Source organism: Trichosurus vulpecula, chromosome 1 (assembly GCF_011100635.1).
Source record: "Trichosurus vulpecula isolate mTriVul1 chromosome 1, mTriVul1.pri, whole genome shotgun sequence".
Classification (NCBI taxonomy): Eukaryota; Metazoa; Chordata; class Mammalia; order Diprotodontia; family Phalangeridae; genus Trichosurus; species Trichosurus vulpecula.
The window spans coordinates 450,537,408-450,561,697 of record NC_050573.1 but is presented as its reverse complement, the minus strand read 5'-3'; the positions used below and the strand labels follow the sequence as shown (position 1 = coordinate 450,561,697).

At 37.6% G+C, this 24,290-nt stretch overlaps 1 protein-coding gene across 1 annotated transcript in view; it reads right to left on the bottom strand.

Annotated features, from left to right (window-relative positions):
• Positions 1 to 24,290, bottom strand: part of XRCC4 (X-ray repair cross complementing 4) — a 379,274-nt gene that overhangs the window by 297,420 nt on the left and 57,564 nt on the right. The gene's annotated exons all lie outside the window — the stretch shown is intronic.

The window sequence follows — 24,290 nt, the reverse complement described above, 5'->3', positions numbered from 1 at the left end:
CATATTGCTTTGCTTGATGAGAGGCTTTGTGTCCAGAATACTGCTTACCCTGTCAAGTATAGTTGACATGTCATCTGGTTTACCTTGTACCTCTACCTGTGTAGAGAAGGTGCACTGAGGAGGGTGGTCAGCTGGTCAAGAAGGCTTTATTAAGCACCTATTAAGTGCCAGGCACTGTGCAAAGTGCTAGGGACACAAAGAAAGGTAAAAGACAGTCTCAATGATCTTAAGGAGACCACAGTCTAATGGGGAGACAACATGAAAACTACTATGTACAAACAAGCTGTGTTGTATAAATGGGAGATAATCAAAAGAAGGAAGGCAAAAGCATTAAGGGGCTGCAAGAAAGGATTCTTGTGAAAGATGGGTTTATAGCTAGAACTTTAAGAAAGTCAGGGAAGTCAGGAGGCAGAGATGAGGAAGGAAAGTGCTGCAGGCATGGGGAATAGCCAGTGAAAATGCCCGGAGTCTAGTAATGGAGTGTTTTTTGTAAGGAACAGTAAGGAGGCCGGCGTCACTTCATCACAGAGTACCTAGGGGGAAGAAGGGATGATAGAGGATCGAGGGGTGAAAAGGAGGAAAATAAGCCATTAGAAGATTGGAAAGGCAGGAAAGGGACAGCCTGTAATAAAAAAAAAAATTAATCAGACTAGGAGTTCCACAAATAGAATGAAAAAATAGAGAAGGGTATGGATCCTAATGGGACAGGGCTGAGATAAAGGGAGAGATAGCATGGAGAGAGGATTTCTGCCTCAGCATATGAAAACTGAATCACAGGGTAAGAGGAGAAGAAGGTGGGAGTCCATAAGACACTGGATGGGAAAAGAACCAGTTGTCCTGGTATTCTACCTTCCCAGATCCTGTGATATCTATGTATAGTGTCTGTGTGGGGTAGAATCAGCTTCTACAGTTGGTCACTCCAAACACCAGGTACTTATGTGTGCAGATGCTGAGCAAAGATGACAAAGAGGTCTGTCTAGCATCTGAGCCAGGTGTTCATGTGGCATGGCCTGCACTGGATTCATACTCCAAGCCAACTGCACAGTGACATTTGAGGAAGATGGAGTACATGTGGGGTAAGCACTCCAATCCTGAGCTCTGAGTCCCAGGTAGTAGAGACTCACTAAATATCTTTAGGTCCCTGAACCTCAGGATTTCTAACGGCTCTGAACCTGGAGTATCCCTGGCTCCCTTGAGACTTGGGATCTCATGATTCAGCAACCTTGACAGTGGCATCTGACAAATGTCATGTTTGTTATTTAATTTTACTGTTGATGCTCCCAAACACTGACCTATTACAAAATAAAATACATAGGGATTAGGGTATGAGCATTTTCTAATTATTTAATTTAAGCATAGAAGGTTGTTTAAATGAAGCAAAGTTCTAAGTTCGTGAGGCCTGTTAACTAGATTATATTACTGTTTCTTTTTTGTATACTTATACAAAGAACATTTATTAACTCTTGCCTATGGGTCAGGCACTGTGCTAGGTATGAGGGATACAAATACAATAAAACAATTTCTACTAACAAGGAATTTACACTGTAACAGATTTCAAGTAAAAATTGAAGAAGCAGATTTTTTCAAACAAATGTATATAGAGCAATCATTAAGGAGGAAGGGAGGAAGGAAGGAGTGAGTATTTATTAAGCCCTTACTATGTGGAGAACACTATGCTAAGTGACAGGGACACAAATAATAAAAGCTAGCATTTATATAGAGTTTTGGGTTTGAAAAGCTTTTATCTTCAAACCAAGATAAACCCATTTTAGAGATGAGGAATTTGATGCAGACAGTTATATGACTTGCCCAGGGTCACTCAGAGACAGTCTATGGCAGGATTTGAACTCAGGTTTTCCTGATCACAGGATCACTGTTGTGTTTACTGTACCACTTATTATTCAATGTAATTTCCACTGATAAAATCACATCCATTTCTGATGTTGCATACTTCAGTTCCAAGGACTTTGCTAACAAGAACTTTCTTTTCTTGATCTTTAGCACCTTTGGTCAAAGAGATGGGAGGAGCCACAGCATCTGTAGAAAAAAGTGGTCCTGCACTAACTGCGAAAAAACTGATTTCCTGAATGATGCCTGTGGGGGTGGGCTGGAAGGCAGTTAATCCCAGGACTCTTTGGCTCATGTCCTGGGCTGCCTCTATTTAGGTCTGAGGGGAGATGGTAGTAATAGTTTGACTTGCCTAGCACAGGCTGCTAACCATTTCTAGATCAACTGAATAAATTTACTGAAAGGGAAGCTTAGGGCATGAGACTTACGGACTATCGCCTATGGAGAGGATAAACCATGCCCCAAGGCAGTCCTCTGGGATGTTGTTCACTGATTGGAGCTGCCCTCATGATAACCAGGTTGGCTGAGATGCTTGGGAGGATGCACATAGGTAAGAGGAGCTTCTCTTTGTTCTGGCCCACAGAAGCAGAGGTGGATCTTTAAAATGGTCTCAGAACTTTTTGTCTTTTCCCTTACTTTCTTCCAGAGTGATCCTGAGACTATAGTAAGGGGATGCACTGGTCTCCCAAGAAGTCATTAATGGTGACCATGGGACAAAAACTTATGTGGTCATCCATCTGATCAAAGAGGGAATGTCTAAATCCTCAAGTTCTGGTTGCCTTTTACTTTTCTCTTTTAGAACACAAGTCAGACACCAAAGACCTAAGAGGATACTTTCATAGTCCAAGAGACAGCAGAAGCCAGGACACTGGTGGGGTGTCAAGAGTTTCTGAGAAAGCACATGACTTAAGAGAGGAGTTACAAACCCTGACTTCCTATTGAGAGGAGAATGGAATTTCCTAGACAGCCTTCTGTTGGTGATAAATTTCCAGCTAGTTTGGGAGTTTGCCTCATAGGAAGTCTCAATTAATCAGTCAACAATTATTCACTAATTGCCCACTATGTGCCAGGAACTGAAGATATAAATACTAATTAAAAAATTTCAAGAGTTGGTCTTCTTTCTAAGGAATGACAAATTCCTGAAATTTGGGCCTCTGGGACAGAAATGAGGAATTTGCACATTGTTCCTAACATGTACAGAGCAGCAACAAGGGAATAAAATCCATCACAGGCAGGAATACGCGACCTGAACTCTGTACTCCACTATTACAATGAGGAGAGATGGAGAGAGACAGAGAGGGAGATGAAGAGTGTTTATTAAAAAGTACCAGTCATCAATGATCTCTTCATAGCCAAATTCAATGTTTTTTTCTCAATTCTTATCCTTGACTTCTCTTCAACCACGACATTATTGGTCACCCTCTTCTCAACACTCCTTCCTCTCTAGGTTTTTGAGACACTGCTCTTTCCTGGTTCTCCTCCTACCTGTCCAATTGCTCTTGTTCAGTCTCTGCTGTTGGTTCTTCTCTCAGGTCACACCCACTAATTGTGGATCTGTTCTGTGCCCTCTTCTCTTGTCCCTCTATACTCACTTGGTGATCTCAACTCCTGTGAATTTGATTATCACCTCTGCAGATGAATTTCATATCAATTTATTCAACCCTAATTTCTCTACTGACATCCACTAACTACCACATCACCTATTGGAAATCTTGAATGGGATATCCTGTAGGCATTTCAAACACAACATGCACAAAACAGAACATTAACCTTCCCCTCATCTGACCTTCCATATTGCTGTCAAGAGCACCACCATCTTCTCAGTCACCCAGGTTCGTAACCTCCGTGTCATTCTCACCTCTTCATTTGCACTCACTTCACATATCCAAGATGCTACTGAGGTCATTTCTGCCTCCACAACATCTCTCTACTCACACAGATTCTACCTTGGTGCACACCCTTATCACTTCAACCTTGAACTATTGCCACAGCCTGGTTGGTCTCCCTGCCTCCTCTGTCCCCACTCAGGTATGTCTTCCGCTCAGTTGCCAAAGAGATCTTAATATGCCTCCCTCTCGCACTCAATAAAATCCAGTGGCTCCCTATTATTTCTAAGACTATATCTAAAATTGTATTTTGTTTTTAAAGACCTTTATAAACTACCCCCTTTCCACCTTTCCAGTGTTCTTATAGTATACTCCCCTCCACATCTTTTCTGTTTTACCCACTGAAACTAAAGTTCTTGCTATTCCTCCCACATGCTACATCTCCTGATTCTGTGCATTTTCATTGGTTGGACTCCATGCCTGACATGCTCTGCCTCCTTACCTCCACTTAGTGATTTCTTTCAAGATTCAGGTCAAATCCCACCTTCTGCAGGAGGCCTTTTCTGGTCTAACCACCCCCTCACCATCTCCCTCACATACCTAGTGCCTTTCCTCTGAGATTACTTTCCATTTATAATATGTAAATAGTTATTTAATGCTGTCTCCTCCATTAGAATGTGAGCATCTTGAGAAAAAGGACCATGTTTTTGCTTTTCTTTCTATCACCAGCAAGTTTAACATGGTGTCTGTAGCATAGTAAATAGTTAATAAAAGTTAACTGACTTTATGACTGGTTGGGAATACAAATATGAGGAAGACAGTCCCTCCCCTCAAGAAGCCTGACTACTAAAGGGGGCAGGGGAGGGAAGATAATGCACAAAGGAGAGCTAAAAAGATGGAATGGTACACTGAGTATGTTTGTAGAGATGGCCAGGAAGAAGTGGTGTAGAAATGAGGGCTCATCGTGTGTGTGTGCATGCGTGAGTGTGTGTGTGTGTGTGTGTGTGTGCATGCATGTGAGTGTGTGAGTGTGTGTGCATGTGTGTGTGTGTGAGTGTATCACAAGGGGGTGTGTGTGAAAAAAGTGCTCTAGACCTATCACTCAGTGTATTATCTATGATCTTATGAGGGTGGCATTGATTCAGGAAGACATCAGAATCCTACAAAAAAATGGGGCCTATCAGAGAGGGAGAGAAACTATATTATTTGTTTAAGTGCTATTTTGAGTCTTTCCAGGAGTTGGGGTTTTTTGGGGGCAGCTTTTGATGACCTTCTATGAGACCTTTCCATTTTCTGTTGGGGAGGTAGGGGAGAGAAGAGAATAAATGTTATTCTTTTCCTGATAAATACATTTCCTAATAAATACAAATATATTTTCTATATAAATACATCTCATGAGATACGAGGACATCTTTTACCTATATCTGTGAATACCTTGACACAAGCTATAAATAGTCAGTTCTGGGTAGAAATAGTGAGGCAAAGAATGTGTAAATTTGGGGTCATCTCCCAATATTCGAACCAGTCCATGGAAGGCTGGGGGGGTGCAGGGGAGGTGCTCTTGATCATGGATTTATATGTCTATTTTTTGGAATAAATCAGAAGCAGATATCTAATCTGTCTCTTAGAGAATCTCTTAGAGGCAGATACCTAAACAAGAGCTTTCCTGGTAAAAAAAATACAAGCAGTGAAGAGTACCTATTAGGTCATGCAAGCTTTTGTTTTGCCAATGCATGACTGATACTTACTACATGTTTCCTCTGCCTTTTCCAATCCCATTTGAAATGGCTCAAAGAAAGTCCCCTTGGCAGGTTGTTTCAAATTCACAAATCTCACCCTTAGAAATTTTTTCCTGAGACTCAGCCTAAATGTCTCTCCTCTAACTTCAACCTCATAAAACTCTATATTACCCAAAACTGTTTCTTACTTTCTCTGGCATTTCATACTTTCGCTAACATTGCATTGATACTAATTGTTACTAATATATATCTATTATAATTAGACATCTATAAACAGGGCAAAAACTAGGATGAGAAAAAGAGGCTATCATTCTGGACCAAAATATTACAGTAGTATCAACACCTGATCATTAAGGAATATTTCAAATTCAAGGTTGATACTGATGCTAAAACATGGAGAAGTCATTAGACTGCATAGAACTAGGAAGTTCAAAAGCAATCAGTTGTAAATGTTACCTTGTTTTATGAAATGAGTGTGCTCCTGAAAGGCTATATATATGTGTATGTATATGTATACACACACACACACACACACACACACATACATACATACATATATACACACACATACTATCCAGTGATGAATGCATGGATGAATAGATGGATGAATGAATGGATGGATGGATAAACTGTAAGGAAGGAAGGAAGGAAACAAGCATTTACTAATCACATACTATGTGCTAGGCACAATGCTAACTAAGCACTGGGGATACAAATATAATCACAAAGATAATCTCTGCCTTCCCAGAGCTTACATTCTAATGGGAAAAGTTAAGGTACAAAAGGAAGCTGGAAAAAGTGGAGTAGGGAGAATGACATTCCTAAATTCACATGGTTTTAAAGTCCAGAGGAAGTCAGAAATAGTGAGGAAAGGAGAATGAAGGCAGGTAGGCCTAGGCACCTCAACAAAATGGAGGTTTCAGGACTCACCAGGGGGAGAAGGGAGTACGCCATGTGGAGAAATAATCCATGATTAGTGGGCTTAGAAAGTAGTAGGCTTCCAGGACAAGGAGACCCCAGCTAAGAAAAATTCTAGGATTGAGGATGGGGAGAGGAAATTGGGATAGGAATATGATCCCAATCTGTTCTTGGAACCATAACATCTTTATAATACTAACCTGAGTCATGGAATGATGTCACGATCTCCAAAGAATCAAAATTGTGATTGATCCATATGGAAATGAAGAGAGTCATAGTCAGTGTATCATACTACAGCATGTTACCAGCAATGATTTGCATACCAAAAATGACATTTTAAAAATCAATAATAATTATGATAACTAATATTTACAAAGTACATATAATGTGCAAGGCACTGTAGTAAGCACTTTTCAATTATTATTTCATTTGATCCTCATAACAATCCATTTTACAGATGAGGAAATGTATGATTTGAAAATAAGGTAGGCCAGTCACATACGAAGAGTAAGGTAAAATACATGGCTAGTGTAACACCAATATCTATGAAATTTAGGGGGAAAAACCTAGAGGAAGGATTCCAGCATATTTAATGGATCCTTTATGGGGGATTTATGGAAAGACATGAGCAAGAGTTATACAAAATGAAAAGGCAAGCGATATCTACAATATGCCTCTGTAGAAGAAGAAACGCTAATGCTTAGATCATGAATCTAGGTATATAAAATACAATTTTGAATGTAGTAAAAGGAAGCCTAATTAAAATAATCCTGTGATGAATCTTCAAAAAACAAAGAATTCCACTTCAATTTATGTTTTGTAATACCAGATTCTCCTGTGTTCAATTTTCTCAAAATATTACTACAATCATAATTACCAGCTGTACCATCTGTCCAGCTAAGAAAAAGAAAAAGGAAATCAATAAAATTTTAAAACAAAAAACCCACAAGAATAGGAGCTAGGACACCAAGGCTCCAGATGTGTCTTCACTAATAACTTTGTGTCTCATTTCCTCACCCACAATAATAAATATCCCCACCAACCTCGTAGGGTTGCAAAACTTATATGAGATAATTTATGTGAACCTTCTTGTAAAATTTTAAAAGGTTATATAGATGAGGCAGTGTGCTGTAGTAAATAAAGAGTTAGCCTTGAAGGCAGGAAGACCTAAGATCAAGTACTGCCTGGAACACCATACAGGATGAATGACCCTGGGGACACATCTCTTATACTTTCAACCTTCCCACCAACTCTCTAATGTATTAAGTTACAAAGAAGGTGGCACCTGCATAAGTAAAAGAGAGTTTCCTCATCCAGAAGTTCCCTAGATGAATGAAATCAAAGATGCAATCTTTATCCCTATTACACATGAATGACCTTACTAAAATTTGTGATAATAGATACCACCCAATCACTAACAAATGTTTGTATTTACCATAGCTGTATATGGCACCAAAAACAAATTTACTCTAAACTCTCACTAGTGATAGTGCCAAAGTGTTATCTTACACAGAAATTAATAGAATCAAAGACTACCAGGTGAATGTACAGGCTATGCAAAGCAGTATCTTAAAAAAAAAAATCTGGAACATTGTAACAGTAACAGATATGGTCTTCTCCTTCAGAAAGATTTTAACACACTGTAATCACTGAAAATAACATCACAGTAGGCCATGAAGTACCCTGAGGGATCAGATGCCAGAATCAATAGAGATGACATCTGATAATAAACAATTGAATGGGTTCCTTTAGTCAATATAATCAGAAGGAATTTGATAAGGTGGGCACAGAAAGCAAGGGAATTTGGACTGCCAACAAATTACTCACAACTCTATTGATAGCTGATCAGTGCTTAATGAAGAAATAGATAATTTCTCTTGTTTCCACGCCTTACTTTCTATTCCCAGTACAGATGAGGGCACAGTCTCTGGGAACCCCCTTGAATCTGGAATACAGTCTCTGGGAACCCCCTTGAACTGTCCTTGAATCTTCCAACTGGATCTGGCCTTCCCCTAAGGCCACAGGCCTCACATTATCATTAGGCCCAAATCTCTACCTAGCCTCACCCTTCATTGTCCAGCTACTTCCCCACCCTTGATATATCAGCATCCATGCCTTCAGTTACTTCCCATCCTTAATTCCATTCTCTAGGTTCCTGGACTCTGACCCCACCTTATCCTCCTTAGACTTCCCCTCAAGACCCTCCCTAAACCCCTCCTCTAGTCACCCCAGACCACCCCTCAATCCCTCCTACAATCTTTGTGTATATAATCTCCATCTTGCCTCCATGACGGTGCTCAGATTCAATCTAATTCAGTAGGTTGAATCTGGCCCTCTTGTGGAAACAGGCGTCACAAAGGGTGGGATTTCTTAAGACAGCCGGTTGTGGTGAATCCCTAATAAACTTTCTCTTTTCCTTTGGCTAAGAAGGCTTGAGTCGAATTCTTTCGGCAGGACCCGGTGCTTCAATATTTTGGGGTGTCGAGCACCTCTCAACCTTTAACCTCTTCAGTACTACCATCCTAACCCAGCGTATTACCATACCACATTTAGACTATTGCAGTACTCTCCTACCTGGTCTCCTTACCCCCAGTTTCTTCCTACTTCAATTCTTTCTTTGTACCAGCCATAGATCTGTAAATACTATTTTCATCACACAAACACCCTCATTTTACAAAATTCAGTTGCTCTCAACCACATAAAAGAATAAAGGTCAAATACCTTAGTCATACAGTAAATACCCTCCAAAATCTAATACTAACCTTAATATCTACTACCCCTGGGGCAGCTAGGTGGCGCAGTCAGTAGAGCACCGGCCCTGGAGTCAGGAGGACCTGGGTTCAAATCCGGCCTCAGACACTTGACACATGTACTAGCTGTGTGACCTTGGGCAAGTCACTTAACCCCAATTGCCCTGCCAAAAAGCAAAAAAAAAAAAAAAATATCTACTACCCCTTTGCACAAATTCTACAAGGAAACCAAATTGGCCTACTCAATGTACCCCAAATAAGAGACATGGATTTGTTCAGTTACCCAAAATGTACCTCCTTCTTTGTTCTTTCCCACCTAAGCTGAACTTTTAGAGTAAAGCTCAAATCCTACTTCTTCCATGAACCTAAGAGAGAATTCCCCTTTTTACTTATTCACCCAGAGATTGACCAGCGTGGGAAAACTTGAGCAAAGACTTACCCAGGCTAAGGTCTAATCAAATATACTAAAAGAAATTCTATGTTTAAGTGAATGAGTGGATTCTTGCTCATTGTGTTTAGTCAGACAAGTCTGGGAAAATGTGGATTCTCTCTTGGGTGACATGGAAATTGATGTCTCTTTGACCAAGATTTGGGTGCTCTGTGTCAAGTACCTCAAGACTCTCATTGGAATATAACTGGTCTTTCATGATAATATTCATTCTCTCATTAATTGTCAACCAATCAGAATTGATTGTCACCCTTACAACACCCACTCTTCCAAGGACATATAAACTGTGGGCCCATTGCCATGAGGGGTCTTTGGCATTCAAGAGAACCACAGACATCTTTTATTAATAAAATGTTAGCATTATTAATAAAATGACTAATTACCCAGAAACTACATCTCTCAAACTTTTTAAATGTCATACCTATCAGGACCTCCAATGTCAGAAGACTAGCTCTAAAAGATCCCTATTACAACTACTATTCCTTTAGGATGCTAGCTAGCACTGGCCTTGCTGAAGCTTTCCTTTCCTGTTTCCTAACTGTTGATGCTGACTCTTTTTTTATTTTAATGTTTATTTGATACTGATTTATTTTGCTCTTTCCCAATTTTTTTTCCTCCCTGGTTTGGAACTTAAGGCCATATCTGTCTCAAAAAAAAAAAACCAACCCACTTTATTACGAGACCTTCCTTCTTTATTTCGAGACCTTCCTTCTTTATTTTTGTGGCCAATTTTTGTAACAAAGTCAGAGTCAATAAGTACGTATTAAGCACCAACTAATGTGCCAGGCACTGTGCTAAGTATTGGAGATACAAAGAGAGGCATAAGGCAGTTCCTAGTCACAAGAAGCTCACAATTTAAGAAGGAAGATAACATATAAAAAGAAGCTAAAAGGTAGGAAGGGTGGGGGTTACCCAGCCTGAGGACATGATGAGGTCCTGAAGCCAAGGTGGGAAATGATCTGAGGAAGTGAGACTTTCAGAGCTCATTTCATCTTTGAGAGTGATGAGTTTCTGAAGCTCACAAAGTCTAGGAAAAGCAGCTGGGTTTAACAAGGATTATTTAAATTTTTTTTAAATGCTTGATAGAATTCAGTATTAAATCTGTCTGGGTTAGGATTTTGTTGTTTTGTTTTTCTCAAGACTTTACTTATAATTTACTCAATTTTCTTTTATGAGATCAGACTATTTGGGTTACCTATGTCCTGTTTATTTAATTTTCACACATAATCATTTAAGTTTGCAATGCTGTTGCCACATAATTCAGTGTAGTATTCTCTTTATTATATCTCTGTTTTTGTGAATTCTCATTTTTTTCATATTTTATTATTAATTTCTTTTTGTCTCCTTTAAAAAAATCAAATTAATTAATGGTTTCTCAACATTATTATTTAAAAACAACAGCTTTTGTTTTTGTTACTAACTCAATTGTTTTCTATTTGACACTGTTTATCTTTAATGCATAAGTCTTTTGTGACTGTTCCAAATTATTAATTTGTTTTTCTAGTTTTCTTAATGCAGCATGATATATTAGCTCTTTATCTCTTTTGTTAATAAAAGTATACAGTGATACAAGTTTTCCATAAGGTCTTCCTTAGCTGCTTTCCATGTATTTTGCTATGCTTTCTCATTATTATTCTTTTCACCATAATTTTCATTATTACTATGATTTGACCTTTGATTTACTTGTCATTTAGGATTTTTAAAGGGTTTTTTAATCTCAATTTAGGCCTGCCCACAATTTTACTTTTTTATCCAGACCTTTGATTTTATCAGTATATGGAACTCCTTATAAGGAAACTCCTGCTACCAATTCAGATCAGTAACTGTTCTGCATATTACAGAATTATATGTGGGCCTCAGAGGTAAAGTAACTTAGAATTACACATCCAATATGTGTCAGAAACAAGTCTTAAATCTTGACTTCAATGCTAGAACTCTAGCCACTCTGTCATGTTGTCTCTCATTTTTCCTTTGCTGTTGACAAATTTCATTCCATGATGATGTATAAAGGATATCATTAATATCTGTCATTCTGTATTTGATTATGAATTATTTATGTCTTGGTTTATGATCAATTTTTGTGTTAATATCATGGGGAGAGGCCTGAGGACATCCTGTTATCTATCATTCCCACTAAAATTTGTAAGTTTTTTTTTATTTATTTTGCTATTAGACTCTTCGGTCTCTGACAAAAGAATGTTAAAGTCACCAAGAATTGGTGTCATACTATCTTGGTCTTTTTAAAATTTTAAATTAAGTTTTCCTTTGAGAAGTTGGCTGCTAGACTCATATTAATAATGTTTTACTGGGGCAGCAAGGTGGTGCAGAGGATAGAGCATCAGGTCTAGAGTCAAGAAAACTCATCTTCCTAAATTCAAATCTGGCCTCAGACATTTACTAGCTGTGTGACCCTGGGCAAGTTATTTAACCCTGTTTGCCTCAGTTCCTCATCTGTAAAATGAGCTGGAGAAGGAAATGGCAAACTACTCCAGTATCTTTGCCAAGAATACCCCAAATTGGGTCATGAGGAGTTGTACACAACCGAAAAACAACAGAACAACAACATTTTATTGATTTTAATATTATAAGGCATTATGGTATAGTGGGTTGAATGTTATACCTAGAATTAGAAAGACTTAGATTCAGTTCCTACTTCTGATATTTAATAGCTTTGTGACCATTATTTAAGTCATTTAACCTCTCTAAGCTTCAAGCAAACAGTACTACTAAACAGTAATTCTTCCACCAATGAAATAACAGATTCTGGACTAATCTATGATGTCCTTAATCATAAGGTAGTTTTTCTACTTACCATTCTTAATAGTGTGTGAAAGGGATGGGACCTCTAATTTCAATGATATAGGAAACTCCCAAGTGAGAAAATTCCCTTTACCAATAGAACTTAGTACCTTCTCTGGAACTTATACTTTTAGAAAGTAGCCTACAGCATTGAGAGGTTAAATAACTTACCCAAAATCATACTACCAGCAAGTGTCAAAGCTGGGATTTAAACCCAGGTCTTCCTGATTTTAAGATAACTTCTAGGAGACAGTTCTGGGAAGATGGCAGAGTGGGTCAGAAAATTTCAAGCTCTCAAGATTTTCCTCCACAGAAATAAAATAGCACCCCTAGGCAAACATAGAGGAGTGAAACAAATAAGAGGAGGGGCAGACCAGTGGTTCTCTAAGGACAAAATGAGAAGACCAGAAGAAAAATCCCAGGACTAGATTTCCTCCTGGTGAAGAGTAAACACCTCCAGGCTAGGTCCCCTTTAACAATTAGCTACAAGCTCCTTAAGTAACAAGCAGTAAGCCCTGGGGTTAGTTGGTTTGAGACACTGCCTTGGCCCCAGCCACAGGAACTTCTACTCTCAGGACAGTGACTAGAATTGGGCTTCTGACCTGGGGAAGATCTAGGGAACCTCTGCTGACAAGGAACGCCAAACCCAGTCCTGCTGTGGAGAGCAGCACGGCAAGAGGGAAAAAGCACAGGCCTGGTGAGCACAGAAGCAGTGGGGCAGGAACACTGCTGGCTGTGGGCACTTACAGGAGGCCAGAGGTCTTGATTTGAGTTCAAGGTCGGGGGGAGAACTGAAGAGGATCAGAGGGCAGAGGCACCATCTCCCATACCCCATAACTAGAGGTGATTATAAAAACTAAATCACTACCAAAAAAAAAATGTACAAGAAAAAGAGAAAGAATCCAACCATAGAGAGCTACTATGGGAATAGAGAAGACCAAGGTTCATCTTCAGAGGAAGATACTGAAGCAAAGAAACCTTCTTCTACTCCAAAAAGTAATGTCAAATGATCACCTGCCCAAAAAGAATTCATCTAAGAACTTTAAAAAGACTTTAAAAATCAAATGAGAGAGATAGAGGAAAAATTAAAAAGAAAAATAAGAATAATAGAAGAAAAACAAAAGACTATGACAAGAAAGTCAACCAATTAGAAAAGGAGATCCAGAATCTTAAGAAAGAAAATGACTCCTTGAAAATCAGAATTGGGCAAGGGGAAGTCAGCAAAGTTATAAGAGATGAAGAAATATGTATAAGAATGAAAAAATAGAAGAGAATGTGAAACATCTCATGAGAAAAACAACAATTCTAGGGAACAGATCAAGAAGAGGAAACATAAGAATAATAGGATTACCTGAAAGTTCTGATCAAAAAAAGAATCTTCATACAATAATGCAAGATATAGTTAAAGAAAATTGTCCTGAAGTGTTAGAACAAGAGGGAAAAGCAGAAATAGAAAAAACCCACCCATCACCACCCAAAAGAGATCCTACAAGGAAAACTCACAGGAATACTATAGTTAAATTCTGATACCCCCAGATCAAGGACAAAATATTACAAGCAAGAAGTAAAAACAATTTACATACAATGGTACTACAATTAGAATCACACAAGACTTAGCATAGGTGACACTAAAAGACAGCAGGTCTTGGAACACTATATATCGAAGACCAAGAGAACTGGGCCTCCAGCCAAAAATATCATACCCAGCAAAGCTAAGAATAATTCTGAATGAAAAAAAAAATGGACATTTGATCAACTATCAGACTTTCAGGACTCTGTTAAGAAAAAAAAACAAAACAAACCAAAAAACCCTGAACTCAATAGAAGATTTGACATACAAGAGTCAAGAGAAATATAAGGTACATACTAATGACCAATTACAAGGGACTAAATGTAAAACCTATGTCTAAGATTGTTACTAGTAATTAGGTAGCTTTTAAGAAAGACTGGGGTAGACCTGAGTATGATATGACTTTAAAAAGTAAAACCATTCAAGAACAGCTAAAAGAGTAATTATCTTAAACAAATGAGGTTCAAGAGGAAGAACCACTACAGAGGAATTAGATGTGGGAGAGGGATTATTAATTTTGGAAACCTACTTTCATTAGGAATGGGTTTAAGAGGGGAAAAATACATATACATCTAGAAGAGTATAGAAGTCTTCTAACTTTATAAAAGAAATAAAACTCTAAGGGATAGGGAGGTGAGAGAAGATAAAGGAGGGATCTTCAGAGGGGAGGGTGAGGGAATTGGTTAAAAGGGGGTTACAGAAGGGTCTTTAGATTTAGGGGAATGGGACCATAAGGAAGGGATTGCTGGAGTCGGGGTAGGTTAGGTAATAGGAGGGCGAATAAAACAATTCAAATATGATGGATCCACAATTAGAATCATGCAAGATCTAGAAGTGCAGACATTAAAGAACCATAGGTCTTGGAACACTATATATCAAAGAGCAAAAGAACTGGGGCTCTGGCCAAAAATATCACACCCGGAAAAGTTAAGCATAATCATGAATGAAAAAAAATGGACATTTGGTCAACTCTCAGACTTTGAAGACTTTGTTAAAAAAAAACCTGAACTTAATAGAAGATCTGACATATAAGAGTCAAGAAAAATATAGGGTACATACCAAAGACTGATTATAAGGGATTCAATAAGGACAGACAGTTTAGTTTTTATATATGTAAAATATAAAACGTACTTCTAAGACTCTTATTAATAATTGGGTAGCTAATAAGAAAAATTGGGGAAAACCTGAGTATGACATGAATTTAAAAAGTAAAACCATTTAGGAATAGTTAAAAAGAGTAATTATTTTATACAAATGAGGTGTAAGACAAAGAATTGATAAAGAGGAATTAGATGAGGGAGGAGGGCTGGTAGTTCTGGCAACCTACTTTCATCAGGAATGGGTTTAAGAGGGAACTATATATATAGTTGGAAGTTATAGAAGACCATAAAAATCTTGGGAAACCAAGATATTATAAAACAGAGCCAAAGGAATGAAAAAGTGGAAGATAATGTGAATCTCATTGGAAAAACCACTGACCTGGAAAATAGATCCAGGAGAGATAATTTAAAAATTATTGGACTACCTGAAAGCCATGATCAAAAAAAGAGCCTAGATATCATCTTTCAAGATATTACCAAGGAGAACTGCCCTGATATTCTAGAACCAGAGGGTAAAATAGAAATTGAAAGAATCCACAGATCGCCTCCTCAAAAAGATCCCAAAAAGAAAACTCCTAGGAATATTGTCACCAAATTCCAGAGCTCCCAGGTCAAGGAGAAAATACTGCAAGCAGCCAGAAAGAAACAATCTGAGTATTGTGGAAACACAATCAGGATAACACAGGATCTAGCAGCTTCCACATTAAGGGATCGAAGGGCTTGGAATACTATATTCTGGAGGTCAATGGAGCTAGGATTAAAACCAAGAATCACCTACCCAGCAAAGCTGAGTATCATGCTCCAAGGCAAAATATGGGCTTTCAATAAAATAGAGGACTTTCAAGCTTTCTCAGTGAAAAGACCAGAACTGAATAGAAAATTTGACTTTCAAACACAAGAATCAAGAGAAGCATGAAAAGGTAATCAAGAAAGAGAAATCATAAGGGACTTACTAAAGTTGAACTGTTTTGTTTACATTCCTACATGGAAAGATGATGTGCATGATTCATGAGACCTCAGTATCATAGTAGCTGAAAGGAATATGCATACATATGTGTGTGTCTATGTATGTATACCTGTAGGTGTATATATATGTATATATATACACATATATATACATATATATACACATATATATAGACAGAGGGCACAAGGTGAGTTGAATATGAAGGGATGATATCTAAAAAAATAAAATGAAATTAAGGGATAGGAGAGGAATATATTGAGAGAGGGAGAAAGGGAGAGATAGAATGGGGTATATATTATCTCACATAAAAGTGGCAAGAAAAAGTGGTTCTGTAGGAAGGGAAGAGGGGGCAGGTAAGGAAGAATGAGTAAATCTTGCTCTCATCGGATTTGACCTGAGGAGGAAATACCATACACACTCAATTGGGTATCTTACCCCACAGGAAAGAAGGAGGAAAAAGATAAAAAATGGGGGATGATAGGAGGGAGGGCAGACAGGAGGAGGAGGTAATCAAAAACAAACACTTTTGAAAAGGGACAGGGTCAACAGAGAAAATTCAATAAAGGGGGATAGGTTAGGAAGGAGCAAAACATAGTTAATCTTTCACAACATGAGTATTGTGGAAGGTTTTTACATAATGATATACATGTGGCCTATGTTGAATTGCTTGCCTTCTTAGGGAGGGTGGGCGGGGAGGGAAGAGGAGAAGAATTTGGAACTCAAAGTTTTCAAAACAGATGTTCAAAAAAAAAAAGTTTTTGCATGCAACTAGGAAGTAAGATACACAGGCAATGGGGCATAGAAATTTATCTTGCCCTACAAGAGAAGAAGGGAAAGGGGGATGGAAGGGGAGTGGGGAAACAGAAGGGAGGGCTGACTGGGGAACAGGGCAACCAGAATACACGCCATCTTGGAGTAGGGGGAGGGTAGAAATGGGGAGAAAATTCGTAATTCAAACTCTTGTGAAAAACAATGCTGAAAACCAAATATATTAAATAAATTAAATAAACAGGCTCCCCCCCCCCCCAAAAAAAAGAATTAAAACTTTTGATCTCAGAAAAGAATCATCTTTTTCCATAACAGTGAAGGCTCAGATTTGCAAAGCAGGTAACACAGATTGATATGCCTTGCTATTTGGTATGTACTATATTGCTCAGTGGATAGAGCACTGGGCCTGGAGTCAGGAAGACCTAAATTCAAATCTGACTTCAGACTCTTAATAGCTGTGTGATCCTGGGCTTGTGACTTAATCTGTTTGCCTTAATATAATGGAGAAGGAAAGAGCAAAGCACTCCAATATCTGTGCAAAGAAATAACCCATGGTCAGTACTTTGTGCTCAGAACCAAGGCTGCAGTGAGATACACCAAGGGTTTTACACATTTGATTTTGAAATAATTTTTGGTCATTGCACATTCAGAAACCTTTTACCACTGCCAAATTTTCTGTGATTCCATAAGGGGTCGCAACCTACAGTTTGAGAAGGGCTGGTCTCATGTTTACCTTTTTGAATATTTCTTTAATAATTTTTTTTTGCAATTCCATATATGTCAGATATATGTTATATCTCTTCTTGAGATTCTTATATCTCTTATTGGGCTTTTTGATGTTGTTCTCCATTCCAAAATAAAGCTATTGTTCCAAATTTTTATTCTTTTCTTTAAGAGATTTCTGATATATTTTTCATTCAATATACGTGAGCCTCTTCTTAAGTTAATCATTTCTTCAGTTTTTATTGGTTTTGCTGTGAGCTATTCATTCATATTCCTTTATTTGCTGCTTTTCTTTTAATTAGAGCATTTGTTACCATGCTGATGTCATGTGGGAGATTAGTTTTAGTAATAATCATTCACTTCACCATCTTGTTTCAATTTATTTTAAACAATCAGTCAAGAAAATGCAACAAGGTACTTTGAAACTAATGTATCTAAACTCTAGTACCACCAAGGTATTTGATTAAATTGATAGCAGTCCAATAACTCAGTCAACAACCATTTCTTGAGTGCCTACCATATGCCATACATGGCGCTAAGTACTCGGGGTACAAAAAAAGGACAAAAAAATAGTTTGTGCTCTTAAAGAGCTCAAAGTCTACTGAGAGAGATAACATTCATACAACTATGTACAAAAAAGATATATACAAGATAAATTGGAAATAATCTCAGAAAGAAGCCACTAAAATTAAGCTGAACTTCATCCTAGTTTTAAAGGAACCTGGGGACACTAGAATGCAGAAATGAGGTGAAAGAGGTTTCCAGGCATGGTGGCCACACGCTGAAGGTGCTCAGGAGATAGAATCCAGAAGGAAGATTAAGGTAGGGGTGTGTGTGTGTGTGTGTGTGTGTGTCTGTGTGTGTGTGTACATACACACACACACATCTATTTTACATATATGAATATACACATACAAATGTATCATATATTTAAGCGTTAAGATCTAGCAGTTTCTTGTTGAAAAGATACCTATCACTACCATAAAGATGGATTCTTAACATCTGCTTCATGGTTCAGAAAAAATAATAAATGGATTTGCTTCTAATGACTATTTAATTCTGTCAACAGAAAACACTCAGATTTGAGATCATACAAAGAATATTTATTTGATGGGTGACAGAATGAGGGAAAAGAGCTAGAACATATGACTAGAAGTACTAAAGGAAAACTCAATTCAAACTACTCTAAAGAACAGGTAGGAATAAAACAGTTATTTTTAAATACATCAAGTGAAATTTAAGTATTACATACTTGGGACAATGGAGCTATACAGTTTAACCCAGCTATAGCTAGGCCTTATCAACCTAACCCCTTAATATGTGTCCTTGATCCCATTCTCTCCTGGCCTTTCCAGAATATTGCACCCTCCACCATCCCCTCACTCTCTATGTATGGGTTCCTTCCCTACTGCCTAACAGACCCAAGTTCTATGTAGAGGGTCATGAACAGTTTTTGACAATCAAAGAATAATTAAATTAGCTTCAATGACATAAATATTATCATTAAAGGTATCCAATTGATCCTTAAAGGATATTCTTACACTCCATAAACAAGATTTTTTCATTTTGATAACTGTCATCATCTTAAAATTCAGTTTTATTTACTGAAAAAAATAATTAAATTAAAACAACTTTAAATGTGACTTTTAAATGTTTCTCATAATATGTGGTACCACAGAAAACATGGCACACTGGGTAGATTACTGGGCCTGGAATTAGGAAATCCTGGATTCAAATTCCACTTTAGATACTTACTAGCTGTATAATCCTAGGCAAGTCAGTTAATGTCTCTAAGCCTAAACTTCATCTTTCATAAAATGGGAATAAAAGTAGCAGCTATTTCCTAGCGTGGATGAGAGATTCAAATGAGAATAATGTATGTAAAAACCTTTGCAAGCCTTTGCAAAATAATAGCTGACAAATGTCAGCTATTATTATCATTAACTTAAAAAGAAGATGAGCCTAATAAATAAAAAGTTACCAAAGGTAAACCATCGTAATAACTGAAAAAGAATAGCTTTGCTCTATAAGTAAAGAGTGAGTAATAAAACTGAATTGTCTTTTTCCAAATAAACTAAAAGATAGATAGATGATTGATAAATAGATAGATTGATGGATGGAGGAAGAGAAGAAGAGGGGAGAAGGAGAGAAGAGACAGGTATTTACATATAGGTAGAGACACAACTCTACATATATGTGCATATATGCATATATATTTATATACATACATATACACATATTTGGAAAAGGAATTTTATGAGGTTTTTATTACTCTTTTAGTATCAAGTACTCAAAACATAGGAAAATTTTAAGCTTTTTCAGTATCAAAGTGGCATCTGCCTATAAATGATTTACTATTTTTGCAAGAATTGGAGGACAAACAACAAATTTCAAATTTATGCAGCCACACACCTGAAAGTCATCACCAATTAAGACAAAGATGTTGGCAGAAGACAAATAAAGCCCATTATAGTGGGCGGTCTTTTCCTCCACAATTGTTATATTTCATCTGGAAATGGTCCTTTGAATTAAGATTACCCAAAGCCACGAAGACACATGGCAATAATATAGGCTTTTGATTTGTTCTTTTTAAAATAAGTTTAGCTTCCATACTTGGCTTTATTTTTTCATAAAACCAAGGACATGTCGCATCCATCAACTCTAAATTGTGGGGCAAAGTAGGCATCACTTCCATAACCACATAGGTCCAGGCAGACATTCAATACATGTTTGTTGATGGATTGATTAAAACACAAAGATACTTTCCTTGGTTTAATCAAGTAACCAATTTTTAAAGGAGTTGTGTTCCAAAAGTTAATTTGTAAGTTGGCCGTTTGGCACTCAGTACATATTTTCCCATAAGAAAAAAAAGTTATATATAATGGCTAGGTTCCTGGACCAGCTCATAAAAATCTATGTAACCTACAAAGTAGATGAAGTATTGCACATTTGTATAAAATACTAGAAAACAACATTGTTGAAATGTTAATGGGTAAATAAGATGGAAAAATAATTAAACTAGATAAGAAAGTTTAAAATCTTGAATGTTGATGTTTGAAAATAGGTGAATTAGAGGACAATGCTGTAAAAAAGGAGGCAAATGGAAAACTGCAGAGATTCTAGAGGGGCACTTTAAAGAGATTAAAAAAAATGCAACTTAGAGATCATCAGATCTAATCCCCTAATTTTACAAAGGAAGTGACTTATCCAAGGTTCCACAAATAAGCAACAGAACTAGGATTTGAACCCAGGTCCTCTGACTATGTGCCTTTTACTATGCTGAAATACAAATTCACTTCATATACAGTAGCTTTCCTTTTCTTTAATAGATAACAGTAGTACTGCTTTTAGATTGGATGAGCAAGGGCTGGCAGAAAGAACAGGAAAAGTAAGTGAATTCAAGGGGTCTGTGACAACATGTCTTGAAACTTAATGAACTAAAATTTCTGAATAGCCAAAGAGAGACAAAAAGTGATGGAGCACTGAATGCAGTTGCAGCACTATCTTAAGCACGTGGGTACATGAGTTGGAGGAAGTGGGGAGGTTAGGAGTTGCTTTTGGGGGTTGGATTTAGAAAAGAGTGAAGAGCCTACGAGGCAGAGGAAAACAATGTGCAACTGATCATTTTTTATGTCTGAGGTCAGCTGTACAAATGAAGTATTTATTTGTATGTCAGGTGTTTATAACCTGGTAAGTCCCTCTATATATTTCTGCCCTTGCCTATATGACATACACAATATTAACTAGTAAGATAAATTGAAATATATTAAAATACTGTATTTCACCCAAAAACAGCTATAATGTTTTATGGCTGAAATGATTTCTGTATTATATAATCTGACAGCAATAAAAACATGTAGCAATGTGGAAATTTTAAGTAAATGATGTCTATGTGAATTGAAAGTGCATGTTACTTATTACTACCATGCCCCATCTGCATAAACTTAAGCATAGAGTAAATGCTCATTTTTTAGACACCATTAATTAAGAATTTGTGACCACTGGACCTGGGCTCAGTGGAAGTAAACTGTGGCATTCTCTAAGAAGTGGTTGCTGAATCAATAAGTAGCATAGACACAATATGAGTGTTAGGTTCAACCTATTCAATAGGGGAAAAAATACATTTAAAAACAGATGAGATACCGAGGAGGGAAAAACATTTTGACAGGCTTGAACATTGTATTAAATCTAATGAAATTCTATAAGGATAAATACAGATGAATTCAATGAGGATAAATATAAAAACTTATACATGGTTCAAAAAATCAACTTCACACATACAGAATAGAAAAAAAAGAAATGGAAAGATACATGGAGGTTATAATAGTCTGTAAACTCAATCATCCACGTGATGTGACAGTAAAAAAATTGATTGTAGTCTTAGGCAGCATTAGGGGAGGCACAGTTTCTAGGAATAAGGGGTTTATGGTTTCTGGGTACACTGGAACACATATGGAGTACTTTTAATTCTGGGCACTACAGTTTAATGACACTGATGAGAATTGGATCCAAAAGAGAGGAAACAAGAAAATGAAAGGTCTGGGGGCTATGTCATAAAAAGATTGCATACAGGAACTGGGGGCATTCAGTCAAGTGGAAATAAGACTAGGGGGGGAGGGAGGAGAAGATATGATAGCTGCCTTTAGGTCAAAGGGCTATTGTATGAAAGAGAGCTTAGACTTGTTCTGAAATAGAAGCAATGGGTAGAAGTTGCAAAGAGCCTTGAAATCAGGAAAAACTTCCTAATAACTAAAGCTATCCAGACGTGAAATGGGCTTCCCTGAGAAGTGGTGGGTTCCTCCTCTACTGGAGGTCTTCAAAGAGAGGTAGTATTGTCAGGTATTGAATATGGGTTGGACCCCATTCATCACAGGGTGATGTTTTGACTTGTGCAGGAACTGGATTTAAGTGAGGCAGTGTTGCACAAAGTTGTCAACCTCACTCTCTTCCAGAGTCATCAAAGACCAGTGGCAAGACAAAAGTCAAGAAGACTGGCAATGTCCTGGGATGCAGTGGATAACCGTGGCACTTTCTATGTCTGATCAAACTCTAAGTGCTCCACAGAGCCTGCTTCAGCTGCCTTCACGGCTGTTGGAACAAATTGTTCTCATTGGCCCAATCCACCAGGGGAAGTCTTCATGTGCTTGGGGTGGACATCCCCTTAACTCACTGATGGGTTTAAGGCCTGTAGGTTACCCTCAACTTGGTTTAGCCAGTCTGAGATGGTTTAGTTTTACCAGGAGTTTCTGTCTGCTAGAAAAAGAAATGTTCTTGGAATACTGGGCAACTGTTTTCATTAGTGGGTCTTGTCATCTCTCCATAAGAGTGAAGGTGGACACCAAAGGTAGACGAGCAGCCCTGAAAAGGGCTTGGCAAGTCCTCACACCAGAGGTGCTAGTCCTCCTAAACACTCCATATACCCCATGGGGTTGGCCTAAATAGCTGCGGAGGTCCCTTCCAAGTCTCCAATTCTATGATGCACTGTGATTTTGCTGCTTTTCAATAGTTTGTATGCTTTTAGATAATACTAATTGTAAACTAATCCGGTATATGAGTATATGTATAGACCTATTTTTGAACATTTAAGCATTCAAATTCTACTGCAGAGAGTGCAACTATGATGGTCTGGCCATGGTGTTCGAATGCCAAATGTACACTTGCCTAAAAGACTATTTTATGGAGAACACACAAAGCAAGCACTCACATAGTGGTCAGAAGAAGTGATACAAGGATACTCTGAAAGTCAGAAGAAGTGATACAAGGATACTTTCAAGGTCAGAAGAAGTGATACAAGGACACTCTCAAGGCCTCTCTTAAGAACTTTAGAACTGATTGTGAGACATGGGAGTAGCTGGCAGAGGACCACCCAGCATGGCATGCCCTTATCAGAAATGGTGCTATGCTCTAAGAGCAAAGCAGAACTGAAGTAGTTCAAAAGAAACATGGGATGCACAAATTTAGAGAATCCACTCCAAATGTTCACATGTACTATTTCTGCCTGACCTATGGCACAGCATTCTGAGCTCATACTGGTCTAATCAGCCAGTCAGAGGCAGTGTAACTTGACTCTTATACAGTGATGTCATTTTGGTTCTCTTTGAGAACGAAGGACAACAACCAATAAGTAGGTGTAGATGCTTTCCTTTATTTCTAGCTTTGGGAAAAAGTTAATATGAGTATACATACAGATATGTACAAATAGAAGAATTCAGGATTAAACATACATATACATACATACATAGATGTATATCTTCCATTTAATTCTTACTCTAACTCCTCATTGTAAAGTAGAGGTAACCCTGGGTACTTAAAGGCACTTTTCTGGAAAAGCTTTTCTAGGCCCAGTGATGGAACTGGATATGTGCTGTCCAAATTGCAGTCTAGCTAAATTAGATATTCTACTAAATAGGATAAGGACATTTTAAGCCATGTAATCCTCATAGAGAATGTATTAATTCATAGAGGACTAAGGGAGGATGATCTTTGTTGTTCAATTTAGTTCCAATACAAAATATAGCACTAATAATTTCTATTAATACATGAAATTTGAACTAGACTTCATTCACAATAGGCTTCATACTTAAATGAGCATCCAGAGATTTAAAACAAAACAAAACTAAAACAAAAACCAATCCAGTTTCTGGCAGGTTGCCCAACTCAATAGAAAAACATTTAAACATTTTTAACATGAGCTTATTTAACTTTGTTTCTATTTCAGTGTTTTCTAACTCTATATGCTAAAAAAAGTCTTCACTTCTGCTAGATTATGTTTGATATTTATTTTATAGCATTCTGTGGTTTGATTTACAGAGGAAAACAAAATATAACAATTTA